Source organism: Adiantum capillus-veneris, chromosome 4 (genome assembly GCF_014529385.1).
Source record: "Adiantum capillus-veneris isolate H3 chromosome 4, ASM1452938v2, whole genome shotgun sequence".
Taxonomy (NCBI): domain Eukaryota; kingdom Viridiplantae; phylum Streptophyta; class Polypodiopsida; order Polypodiales; family Pteridaceae; genus Adiantum; species Adiantum capillus-veneris.
In genome coordinates, this window is record NC_140934.1 from 78,544,858 (window position 1) to 78,557,340 (window position 12,483).

Sequence of the window (12,483 nt, forward strand, 5' to 3'; positions counted from 1 at the left end):
AAGGACCATCAAAAAGAGCTTTTAGAAGTGAGGGAAGAAGCGAGTGAATGCCTTCCCAAAAAACCCCAACACAAGCAACATCTCCATCCGAAGTAATCATAGAGGGGTCTACAATAGGAAAGAAGAAAGAGCCAACAAAAGGTAAGACAAAAGGCCCAACTTATAAAATACAATTTGATATTGAGGTTGCTATAGATTTAAAGAAAGTCCTAGAGGATAGAATTTTGAATAGAAAGATTGAGTTTACTTTGGGAGAAGTTCTTGGCATTGCAGAGCGTGAATTCCACGAGGAGATCATTGACATCATTAAGAGAAAGAGGAAAATTCTTGCTGAGGTTTCTCATCTACATGTTGAAGGAGAAACCTTGAAGGCACAAGGGATACAGTTGCAAAATAAGGAGGATGATGGAGGTGTGGTAGGATGCTACCAATCTAGTGGGAGATTGAAGCAAGTGAATTTGTCAAATGATGATGAAGAATTTGAAGCTATTCCTAGGAGCTACTATTCATGAAGTCACTGGGCAAGGGCTACTACAGAAAATTTGGTCAAGGTAGGTGATCTTAAAGAGCCATTTGTTTCCTTCATTGACCATGGTTCAGAAATAAACATAATGTCAAAGAGTCTCTACAACACTTGTGCAAATGGCCGATGGACACAGATCATGGTTGGATGGTGAAAGTGGCGAACAATTCATCCGATGAATTGTATGCAGCATATCTAGGTGTGAAGGTGACAATAGGTGATGTAAAAATTGAGCAAAACTTCTTTGTACAAGATACATCTTCATATCATCTCATCCTTGGACAACCCTACATTGTGGGGGTTCAAATGGAAACAAAGGTAATGGACAATGGTTCAGCATATGTCAAGATACGCAGTAAAGATGGTTAACGTGCAGTCCAGTTTTCTCACAATTTGTGTAAACCATGAAAGAAATTGTGACAACCTCAGAGATCATCCTCTACCAAAGGTGAGAAAAGAGTTTAATGATCATAGGGAAATGTTGGGTTTTGGCCAAGTACCATTGTAAAGCGGGATTGCAATGGTACAGAAAGAAAAAGAGGCTCGCTTGATCCAAAAATAGGTGAAGCTTTTTTCTTGGTAACAAGGAACAGATTAGTATGGTTTACAAAACTTGAAGATTTGAAGAGATGTGAGAGTCAATATGTACATAATATACAAATATGCATGAAAGAAAGTGGGTTGCTAGAGCCTACTAAAAATGTTTTGGGTTTGTGTGAGAAAGTTTCTTTTGTACATACTATGGGTGAGCTTGATGCTATAATTGGGTCTAGTTTGCATCTTGAAAATGAAATTGTGGAAGTATGCTCTATGGAAATGTATCAAGTCATAGAAGCCTTTAAAGAAAACCAAACAGTTGGCCCAGAAGTCCATGTTGAGACTACATACAAGAGTGTAACAAAGAAGGTAAAACTAGTAGCTTCACCCTTACCACCCAACAACAGGGAAAAGATTGTGCAGGCTTCTTTGCAACCAAGTTTGAGGAATCCTAAAAATATTGGGCATACCTTCACAAAGGAGTCTTTTCAAGAGTTACAGATTGGGTGCGAGGAGTTTCTAGCATAGGAGGAGACAAATTGCTTCAAAGAAATGCTTCCAAAGCATGGTAAGGCTTTTTCATTTGATCCACATGAGATAGGATGTGTTTATCCCTTCTGTTGTAGCTCCTATGGTAATTTTCACAATACCTCATGTGCCTTGGAATTTGCGGCCTATTTTGGTTCCAAAGGCTCATTTTCCAAAGTTAGTGGAGCTACTGAATGAAAAGATCAAAATGGGGATTTTTGAACCTTCTTGTGCTCCATACTCAAACAGGTGGTTCATAGTTCCAAAGAAGAATTGTGCTCTATGCTTCATCCAAGATATGCAACCAGTGAACAAGGTGACAATTAGAAATGTAGGTACACGGCTGATTCTGGATGAGTTTTCAGAAGTGTTTGCAGGGGGTACAATGTACTCAGGGTATGATCAATTTCAGCTTGCAATAGAAAGCAGAGAATTGACAACCATGAGGACACCTTTGGGTTTCATAAGGATGTCTATCTTTCCACAGGGAGAAACCAATTCGGTTGCACATATGATGAATGGGATCAATAAGGTCTTACATGACTTTATTCCTTAAATCACAATGCCTTTCATTGATGATTTGCCTATCAAAGGATGTGAACAAAGTGACAAAGATGAAGCTTTGGATATCTGGGGATGTCGCACATTTGTGCTAAATCACATAAATGATTGTGATAAAATTCTATCTAGGTTTGAGGAAGTGAATCTTACTTTTTCAGGGAAAAAGTCTATGTCTGGTGTCAATGAAGTGCTCATTGTGGGACACATGTGCAAGCCATATGGTAGGAAACCTTGTCCAACAAAGGTAGATGCCATCCAAAGAATGAAAGAAACATGCACTAGCATAACTAAGGTTAGAAGGTTTTTGGGAGCATCTTTCTTTTATGTTATTTGGATTCCACATTATGCACATATAGCTGATCTTATTTATCAATTACTTAGAAAGAATCAAAAGTTTAAATGGATAGAAGCACATGTAAAATCCATGAAAATGTTAAAGGAGTTTCTCCAGTCAGCACCAACTTTAAAAAAAGGTAGACTATGGGTGTCAAAGGCCAGTAATTGTGACAGTTGAAACCAGTCTTACAGGGATTGGTTGGGCAATAGGGCAAGATGAAGAAAGAGGACATAGGTATGTGGTGAGATTTGGAGAAAAGGTACTAAGTTCTCGCCAAAGAAACTATCCACAGATAAAGAGAGAGCTATGGGGTATGGTTACAGCCTTGAAAAATGGGAAAGAATACCTAATTGGTGCATGTGTGGTTGTAAAAATAGATTGTCTACCACTTCTTGGGATGATTACAAGCTACTCAACGCCAGACATTGTTATGTTGCGGTAGATTGCCTACATTAAGTCCTTAAATCCTGAGTTTAAGCACATTGCAGGTAAAGAAAATAAAATGGCAGATATGCTATCAAGGGCAAGGTATGAAGATGAGTCATAGATGATTAATGAGGGAGATGATGTAGGCACAAAATTCTATTCTATCTCTCTTGTCAAAGGTAACAATGTCTGCATGACTAATCCACTTAAATTGTTCTTTAAAGAGCTTTATGAAGGTGATTTCCTTGTTATTGGAAGCTACTTGAGTACTCTAACAAAACAGGATGATTGGTCTAAACAAGAATTCAAGAGGATATGCAGGAAAGAATATGGGTACTTTTTGAGGGATGGTTACTTGTGGAAGCGTCCTAAACAAAAGGGTGCTACACCACAACAGGTTAAATGTAAAAAAGAGACTCAAGTAAAGCTCATGCAAGAGTTTCATGAGAGTCTATGGGCTGGACACAGGGGTGTGTGGGCAACCTTCTCCAAGTTGAAAGAAAAATACTGGTGAAAGGGTATGTATAAAGATGTATCTCAATTTGTAGACTCGTGTGTAACTTGTCAAATGTATTCAAATGTCCAACATCATGATGGATTGCACCCTACATATCCACTAGCCATGCACTATAAATGGGTTGTGGATCTAATCACAATGTCTTTAGGACTCTGACAGATGAGATACTTGGTTCTTGTACGAGAGGACCTAACTAACCAGGTTGAAGGAACAATATTAAGAGCTAAAAACACAAAATCTATGTGAAAATTCCTTCTTGATGAGGTGATTTGCCGTTATGGTTGTGTGGGGAAGATCACTGCAGACAGAGGTGAGCTAGATGCTGAGGAAGCAAGGGAGTTCTTTTTTAGATTAGGAATCAGGATTTCTCTTACTACAGCTTACAACCCTGAAGGGAATGGAACGAGTGAAAGAGGGCATCCTCCTATCATCAAAGCTTTGGTCAAGGCTTGCGAAGGAAGAGTTGGTGAGTGGCCAAAACTGTTACCATATGCTTTATGGACTGATCGTACAACACATAGCTCAGTAACCGGCTATATTTTCTTGCAGAGCTAATGTATGGTCAAAAGCTAGTGGTGCCGATTGAAGATACAATTCCCACATGGAATGTATACCATGGCAAGAGGGGCTTAGTAGGGAAGGTCTCCTTGCATTGTGTACAAGGAAACTAGAGAAAAGACCTGGAGACGTTGAGGCTGCAAAAGGATGACTCAAAAATGCAAGGTTGAAAAAACAAGGACTACTTTGATAAACAACTTCGGCTCAGGAGCAAAGCAATTGACAAAGGTGACTGGGTTTTAGTGTATGATAGTAGGCTTGATAACCAACACACATTCATGCGTAAGTTCTCAAAAAGATTGTTTGGACCGTATGTTTTAAAGCATGCGCATGAAAATTTTACTTACAGCTTGTTTGAACTAAATGGTACAGAAGTAAAGATTCCCATTGCAGGAAAAAGGATCAAAAAGTTTAAGAGAAGAGGAGACAGTGATCAAGAAGATGTTGAAGAGGAGGAAGAAGAAAACATAGGTGAAGATCAAAGTGAAGATGAAATGTTGGAAGCTATCAATGAAGATGAAATTATCGAAGATCTACAAGACTACTGATCTTGTAAAGATAAAATGTGGCACATACCAGAGGATGTGCAGGTTTAGAGGGGGTGGATATCATGTTGTGACACGTATATAGTGGGAACGAATGCTACAAGATCTATCTTGTGACTTTTAGATACATAAGTATATTTTCTATAATGTACATATGCATATCTAAGTATAATAATAAATTTTTCTATCTCATCCTATTATTTATCTCAAGGGTAACATATTCTTACTTTACCATCAAAACGTACTATGGAAAAAAGTGTCAATAGCTCCACCTCTTTAACTAGGGGCAAAAAACATTGGTTCTTTCTTTCTACTATCTCATTATTATCTCACACCCTAGCTAGATCCTATATCTAGGGTAACTTTTAATATATATATATTCTATGTATTTTTCTTATATTTCTTTTTAATAGCTACTAGGAAGGAATCATATCCTAGTGGGACACTAGGTGTCATCATTTTCAAAGATACACCTATTTTAATGCATTATTGCAAGGATGATTACAAACCTTTGTCAAGGAGCAATGTCATGCTTTTGTATTGCATGAGGTGTCCTTTGGAATCAAATGAAATTTTGGCTAAGGGGACCACACGAAGACTTTTGCTGCCAGAAATGGAGCCTATTTTGATGATTTTTTAACACAAGATTCCAATCCAAGTTGAAAAAAGTAGATAACATGGGAGTTGTAGCTTATGAGCTGAATTCTCTACCCATAGTTTTATTTTTTTATTTGGATCCACGGTTGAGAAGCTATCATCAAAATGGTGGACCCCAATCTGCTCACATCATGCAGGGACAACCCATTTTTCAAACTTTTCCAGTTTCTGTTCACACGGGCTCTTCTCTTCTTATGTAAACCCTTGGGGTTTTCCTTCACCAATAAAAGGAGACCTCTTCTTACTTGAAAACTATTCAAGCCATCTAACATTCAATGGCCTAGTAACTTGTGTGTAGCGAAAAATAGCATGAACATAGTTTTTTTGTTAATTCTCCTTTCCAAATTGAATCCAAACGTGATTTGCACAGCCTTTTAAAGCTTAAACCCTAAGTAGTAAGCATGATGTCAATTGATATTTGGACGGTAGTCCAAATCTCAGAGACTTATCTCAATCACGAACTACCATTTTTACTTAATATTACTAATATCTATAAGGAATGCAAAAACATATGCATTGATTAGATATGAGCAATTGTCTAAATCTTGATTCTATACCAGATTTGGACAATTTTCCAAACTTCAAACACAATCTCTAAATACCATCTTCCCCAATTGTTTACTGCTTCCAAGCTATCATGTTCTATCTTGCAACCTCTCAACCCCAAATAGAAACTATGCTCTTGTGTGAGAATTAGATGGTCTCCCATATCTGAGAGACGTATCTTAGCCATTTGAAAATGTGTTCAACTCTCAATCCTAAATGTAAACAATTAATCTCAAACCCTAGTGAGTGTTTCAAACAATTATGAACATATGCCTTATGTTTGCTTTCTTAAAACCCAAGCAATAAATATGTTGTCGAATGAGATCTGGGCAGTCGTCCAAATCTGAGAGGCTTATTTCAATCACGACTTTAGGCCATGAGAATTTCAAAATTAGTTAAATCTTAATTGCAGAAGCTAACAAGCAATCACAAACTTGGCTAGTGATTTGGACCTTGCTTTTGATCATGTTTCATTAGAGATTTGGACTATTGTCAATCCCATAGACTTCTCATCGAGTCTACCAAATTATTTTTTGTTAATTATCATTTCCAAATTGAATCCCAAACAGGATTTGGACAACCATTCAAAGCTTAAACCTCAAGTAGGAAATATGATGTTGATTGAGATTTGGACGGTTGTCCAAATCTTAACACTAGGTTGGTAATGGGACACTTTTATGTCCCAGGACACTTTTATGTCCTGTGAAGTGACCATTTTCCTTGAATTATGTCAAGAGTTTCAAAATGGATTTGGAGGTTCTATCTGTCTAGAAAGTTGTCTCATGAGCTGAAAAAAACTTGACATTTTTTTGGAATATCAATTCCATCTTTAACCTTGTCCTTGCACAACATTTCACAACCTAAACTGTGTGAAAAAACGGGTCCTGTTTTTGGCTTTTTTCAACTTTTTGCAACTATACCACTCTATAATTCATGTTTGTGAGGTCTATAATGCTAGAGAACTATCTTTAGTAGTCCTCAACATGTCCTGATGCTTCTAGGGAGAAATAAATGTTAAAGTTGTAAGTTATGACCAAATTACAAAAATTATCAAATCCTGTTTTTTAGCCAATTTAAGCTCTTCTATGATTTTTTTGGTGGCTTTCATGATATCCAAATGCACTTTTGATTCTCTATGTCGCATATTGTAACATAAAGCTAATATTCCTTGAGTTATGGGGCACCTACTACCCTATTTTTCATAGTAGACAACGATGGTTGATTTTTTCAATTATAGAAGAAAACGAAACATTCTAGTATATCAAGTATAGCTTTTTCAATATTGTTAGTTTCTTGTGACAACTACATGCATTTTGTAGGTAGTAACCATATCTAGTCATAAGGATCAAATTTGGCTAGATATTGAATAGTTTCAATGGGATTCTACAACTCATAATGTTGAACCCAAGTTTTTCATGTTTGTTGTATTTAGCACTTCATCTTTGTCCCCAAGATTCCTCTTGGTAAGAGATGTATTATTATTTTGACATGCTCCATGGCTCCTTATGAACCTAAAGGACAATAGGGAACTAAGAATGCATATATTATTTGTATTGAGCGTGGCTATAGAAACTTTGATGATAGGTTTGCAGAATGGTAAAAATTCAACTTTTTTGTACCTATTTCTTTTGGCAAAACAAAAAATAGTGAGTGAGAAGCAAAATTATGTTCTGATCACCAACCCATTGAAGTTAACTAGGGAATTTATCTCAACTCCTACAAAAATCCCTAATCTTATTTTTATGCAACAAAACGTAAGAAATGACTGTTTTGATGAAAATGTACTGGTCCATCAACTTTGGAGGCTTGGTGTGACCAAACGATGAGAAATTTTACAAGTTTCTTATTTTTTCCATGTGTAGTAGGTCTTGAACTATAACCTCATGAAAGGATTTTACAAAATGAGTGGATCTACTATGGTTTTGGAGGTTTTTTTCAAAACCCTGAAAGGACACTTTTATGTCCTGCTAGGTTACCAACCTAGTGTTAAAGACTTATCTCAATCATGAACCTAGGCCATGGGTTCGAGCTTCAAAGACCATCATATTTATTATAGATTCATTACATACAGGCTACCACTTTTGTTTAATATTACTAACATCTATAAGCAATGCAGAAATATATGTGATGATCAGATTTGTGAAATTGTCTAAATCTTAGTTCTATACAAGATTTAGACAATTGTACAAACTTTAAACGCAATCCTTAACTACCATCATCCCAAAAATTTTAATGTGTCTAAGCTATTGTGTTCTATCTTGCAAGCTTTCAACCCCAAACAAAAACTATGCTTTCATGTGAGAATTATGTCCAAATCTCAGAGACTTGTCCCAACCATTTGGAAAACAATTTAAATCTCAATGCAAAATGCAACTCATAAAAGATACAAAACTCTCTCTCGTTAAAAAATTCTAAAACCCCAAGCAATAAATATGTTGTCAATTGAAATTTGGACCCACGTCACAAATCTCAAAGACTTATCTTATTCACAAACCTAGTGCATGAGACTTCCAAAACCATTAAGATCTTCAATGCCAAAGCGAACAAATCTAGACGGTTGTCCAAATCTGAAAGACTTATCTTATCCACAAACTCAATGCATGATATTTATACAACTACTTAAATCTCTATTTTTATTGTAACAAGCATGAACCTCTATACTTGGCTTGTTGGGAAATATGACGTAGCTAAATAGATATTTGAGTAGACTACTTAATGGAGAGAGATAGAATTCACACACAAGAGATTATAGAGTACAGAAGAGAGAGAGAGAGAGAGAGAGAGAGAGATAGAGAGAAAGAGAGAGAGAGAGTACACATGATATGTATGCTTCACCCAATGTGGGCTACGTCCACAGGAAAGAAACCACTCAATGGCTTTAGTACTTCAAAACAAGAAGTAGGTTACAAAGGGATTATATACCCTTTTGGAGCTCCCACCTTGCTTCACTCTCACCACCTCACACCCACCTTGTTGCATCAACTTCACACTATGAAATGTGTGTCGAAATGGCCTCCTTTTATAGGCCAAAAGGGTTGCCCTCTCTCATGAGAGGCAGCCATGTGTAGCCGCCCTTGTGTAGATAAGTCCAAATCGGACCCTCCAATCCGCCCATGTATAGCCGCCCTTGAGAAGACAAGTCCGCTTTTGAATTCGGCCACCGCCCATGGACTTTCGACCACCGGCCATCGGCCAACTGGCCAACCGATTGGTCGTTTTCCGACCACTTTCCGTCCACCGTTCGGCCATAATATTCCGACAAAAAAGAAATATTCCGACGGACTGGGCGTGAAAATTTTGGTTTACTACGAGTGATTTTATTTTTCAGAGAGTTATTTTGCTTCACGCACGATGGCTTCTCCTCATAATGGGGGCCTTACAAATGTGTATTTTTAACACAAAAAATTACAAGGGGTAAATCAGGCTCCATACTTAACAATCTCCCACCTGGAGACTGATCTCAAAACCAAACCTCTGACTGATTTCCATCCTGGCTTCTTATCCTTGAATGCCGATTGAACATGAGCAAAAGCTCAAATTTCTCCTTGTTGACCACCTTTGTAAACATGTCTGCAGAATTTTCACTTGTACGTACTGAGAGCGGATTTTTTGAGATGGGGCTCAACTCAAGGCTCCCACCAGACAACCACTCCGTGAGACCCTACACACACATATTTCTTAGGGGCACCACCCTCTTTTATGGAGAAAGAAGGAAACCAAAACAAACCATATACAACACACACACACACACTCACACCTTCCTTATGTGCTTCAACACAAAATGCCCTTCAACCATTCAACACACACTCCTTAAGCAATCCCTTTGAACGCTGCACAAACTCAAATGCAAAGATTGACCTTCACCATATTAGTGCTCATATACTTCTAAGAAAAGCAATCACAAAACCTCATAACTCAAAACACAACAATGCACAAATACTTGACAACTCCTTTCCTTTTCCAAAAGAAGAGACTACTTACACACATAAGGCGGCATGCATAGAGAGCTCTTCTCCATCTATGCAGCCCCAAGACTTACTTACACACAACATAAGGAGAGAAGCCAAGTAAATAGACACCATGGTGCACAAAAAAACTTTCTCAACAAACAAGCAACCCAATGAGCACAAAATATGAAAAGATGCCAAGATAGGCTTACCAATTTTACATGCGTTTAGAGCAAAAGTGTGACGACGACACCCCAATTGCAACAATTTGTTGATCAAACCATGAGATAGATCATTGAACTTGATATCCTTGCTCTCATATAGAATCTAAAATACTTATTTAGGGATGAGTATGATAAGAGAAATGTTTGCAAGAGAATGGTAGCAATAGCATATTGATGCTCTCTCTATGGTGCCGCTTATGATAGCGAGCTTAGGAAATGGATAGGGAGACAAGAGGAGAGAGAGATTAGGGCTTCCCTAACCTTAGAGGAGATTATTTGCAGCAATGGAGTAGGTGTGTGTGTTTTTGTGCTTGCCAAAGGGCCTTTTTATAGCTGTACAAGACCTTGGGTTAGGTTAAACTTGACTAGGGTAGGAATTAACCATAGTTAGGTTCCCTTTTGACCATTCCTTCAATTATGCAAATAAGGGACTTATTTTTCATTAAAAATAGCCTTTTAGGTCGTGGAGGTTCCATAAGGATTGATAATGTATGTGGGCCCCACCATGATGTCCCTCCAGTGGCCCCTTTAGAGTGTCCCCATCTTGTTTGTTGTGTCTTTGGAAGCATCTTGAGCTGACCCCTCCACATGCAAGTGGTTTTTAACTCCCCATTGGTATTTTAGAATGTTGAAGAAGTCAAGAAAACTTTTCACCTTTGTGGTTTACCTGATTGTAACTTTGACCTGCAGTAACAGTGTCCGCAGCACCTTGTTTTCACCGTAACTTTCAGCCTGTAACTCAGAATTGGGTGTTGTAAAAGGCAAAGTTGACCTTCGCAAAGTGTTTAAACTGATTTTGGAGTCTTCCTCAAGTATACCCATGAGCTAAGGAATTCAGGATGCATCCAAAACACCTTTTGAACAAAGTCTCCTTGTAGGGGCCCCTTTAGCATGCATCCAAGGTGTAGCATGCTTTTTCAAAAGAGAATCCACCTTAAACAAATGAGGTGGGCTCCAATAAAGTTTGATTTATTGGGGATATACATTATATTTAATATTTGTTGACCAGCACAAGTAAATGATCCAAGACTTGGGTCACATAGTGGTGGGGAAGGGAAGGCCTACAAGGTTAACCCTACCCTTGAGAGAAGATGGGTAAGATAAGTGCCCATAAATTATTTATTTACAAATTATGGTATGTAGATAGCTATTTAAATTAGTAAAGGTAATTAGTTAAAAGAATATACAGTAAAAAACTAGGAGAGTAGAATTAAGTTTACTATTTACATTTAGCATGAAGAGAGAAATATGATGTAAATGCATAAAGATCTGAGAAGGGTAAGGTGTTTGTATGGAAAAAGGCTATTACGGAAAGAGAGAATGAACACTAGGTTAAAACTTTGATAAAAAATATATACATTTGAGTAGAAATGTACTGCAAATGCACGGTTACCATTTAAAGCTACTCATATTAGCCCTCCCCCTTCATCTAGGATCATTCATGCTCCTAGATGAAACAAAAGAGTTTTTTTTTTCTTCTTTTTTTTTTCTTTTTTTTCTTTTCTTCTTTTTTTTTTCTAAAAAAAGGAGGAGTGATATACACTCTTTTACTCCATTAGACCTGCTTTTCATTACCTCAATCCCATAAATCGGAGATGGGAGGGTTGCCTTGGGTATGTTGAGATTCCAAGGCTGGTTCTTCTTTGCACATCAAAGCTTTAAAAATAGGAGGAGCATTTGCCAAGCCGAAGGGAGCCATGCATTTTTGGAGCTTAGACGATGTAGGTAGATGACTTCCTATCAACGGATTGATACGTTGAAAGTAGGGCTTTAATCTCCATCCATTGACTCTAGTCTTGTGGAGTTTTCCTGATAAATCTGCTAATCTGTAACTACCATTCCCAAACTTTGTCTTTATCATGAAAGGTCCCTCCCATCTTTGCAAAAACTTTTTGTCAAGTCGAGTATCAAGTCGGTTATCATAGCGAAGAACCAACATACCTTCCTTCAATCCTTTCCCCTTGAGCTTCTTGTTGATTTTGTCCCTTTGGCTTGTGGCTTGGGCAATGTAATAGTCGATGGACTCTTCTCTATCAAGCTCAAGTCGTTGAAGATCTAAAATTCTTTCCTGCAAAGCCTCTTTTGGCTTCTTTGCTCCCCGTGAGAGAATGCGGAGGCTTGCAATCTCCACCTCAATAGGAAGGAGTGCCTTCTGTCCATATACCAAATGAAAAGGAGTGAATTGAGTGGATACCTTGAAAGATGTTCTGTATGCCCATAGAGCTGTGGTCAAATGGTGATCCCAGTCATTTGGTCGATCTGCAACCTCCTCGGCTGTAATTCATGTTGTACTTGCTGCCTCCACCCATCGTGTCATGTAATCTACTCCCACAATGATGAAGACCTTCCCGGTAGATGTGCGAGGTAAGGGGCCTATTGCATCCACACCCCACTTCTCAAAAGGACCATACGAAATTATTGGAACTCGAGGTTCGTAAGTGAGTCGTCGATTTCCAGCAATCTGACAACCTTTGCATGACTTACACCAATGCTGGACATCACGGTGTAGACTTGGCCAAACAAACCCTGCTTGCAAAATCTTCCTGTTTGTAATATCATGAGAAAAATGACCCCCAC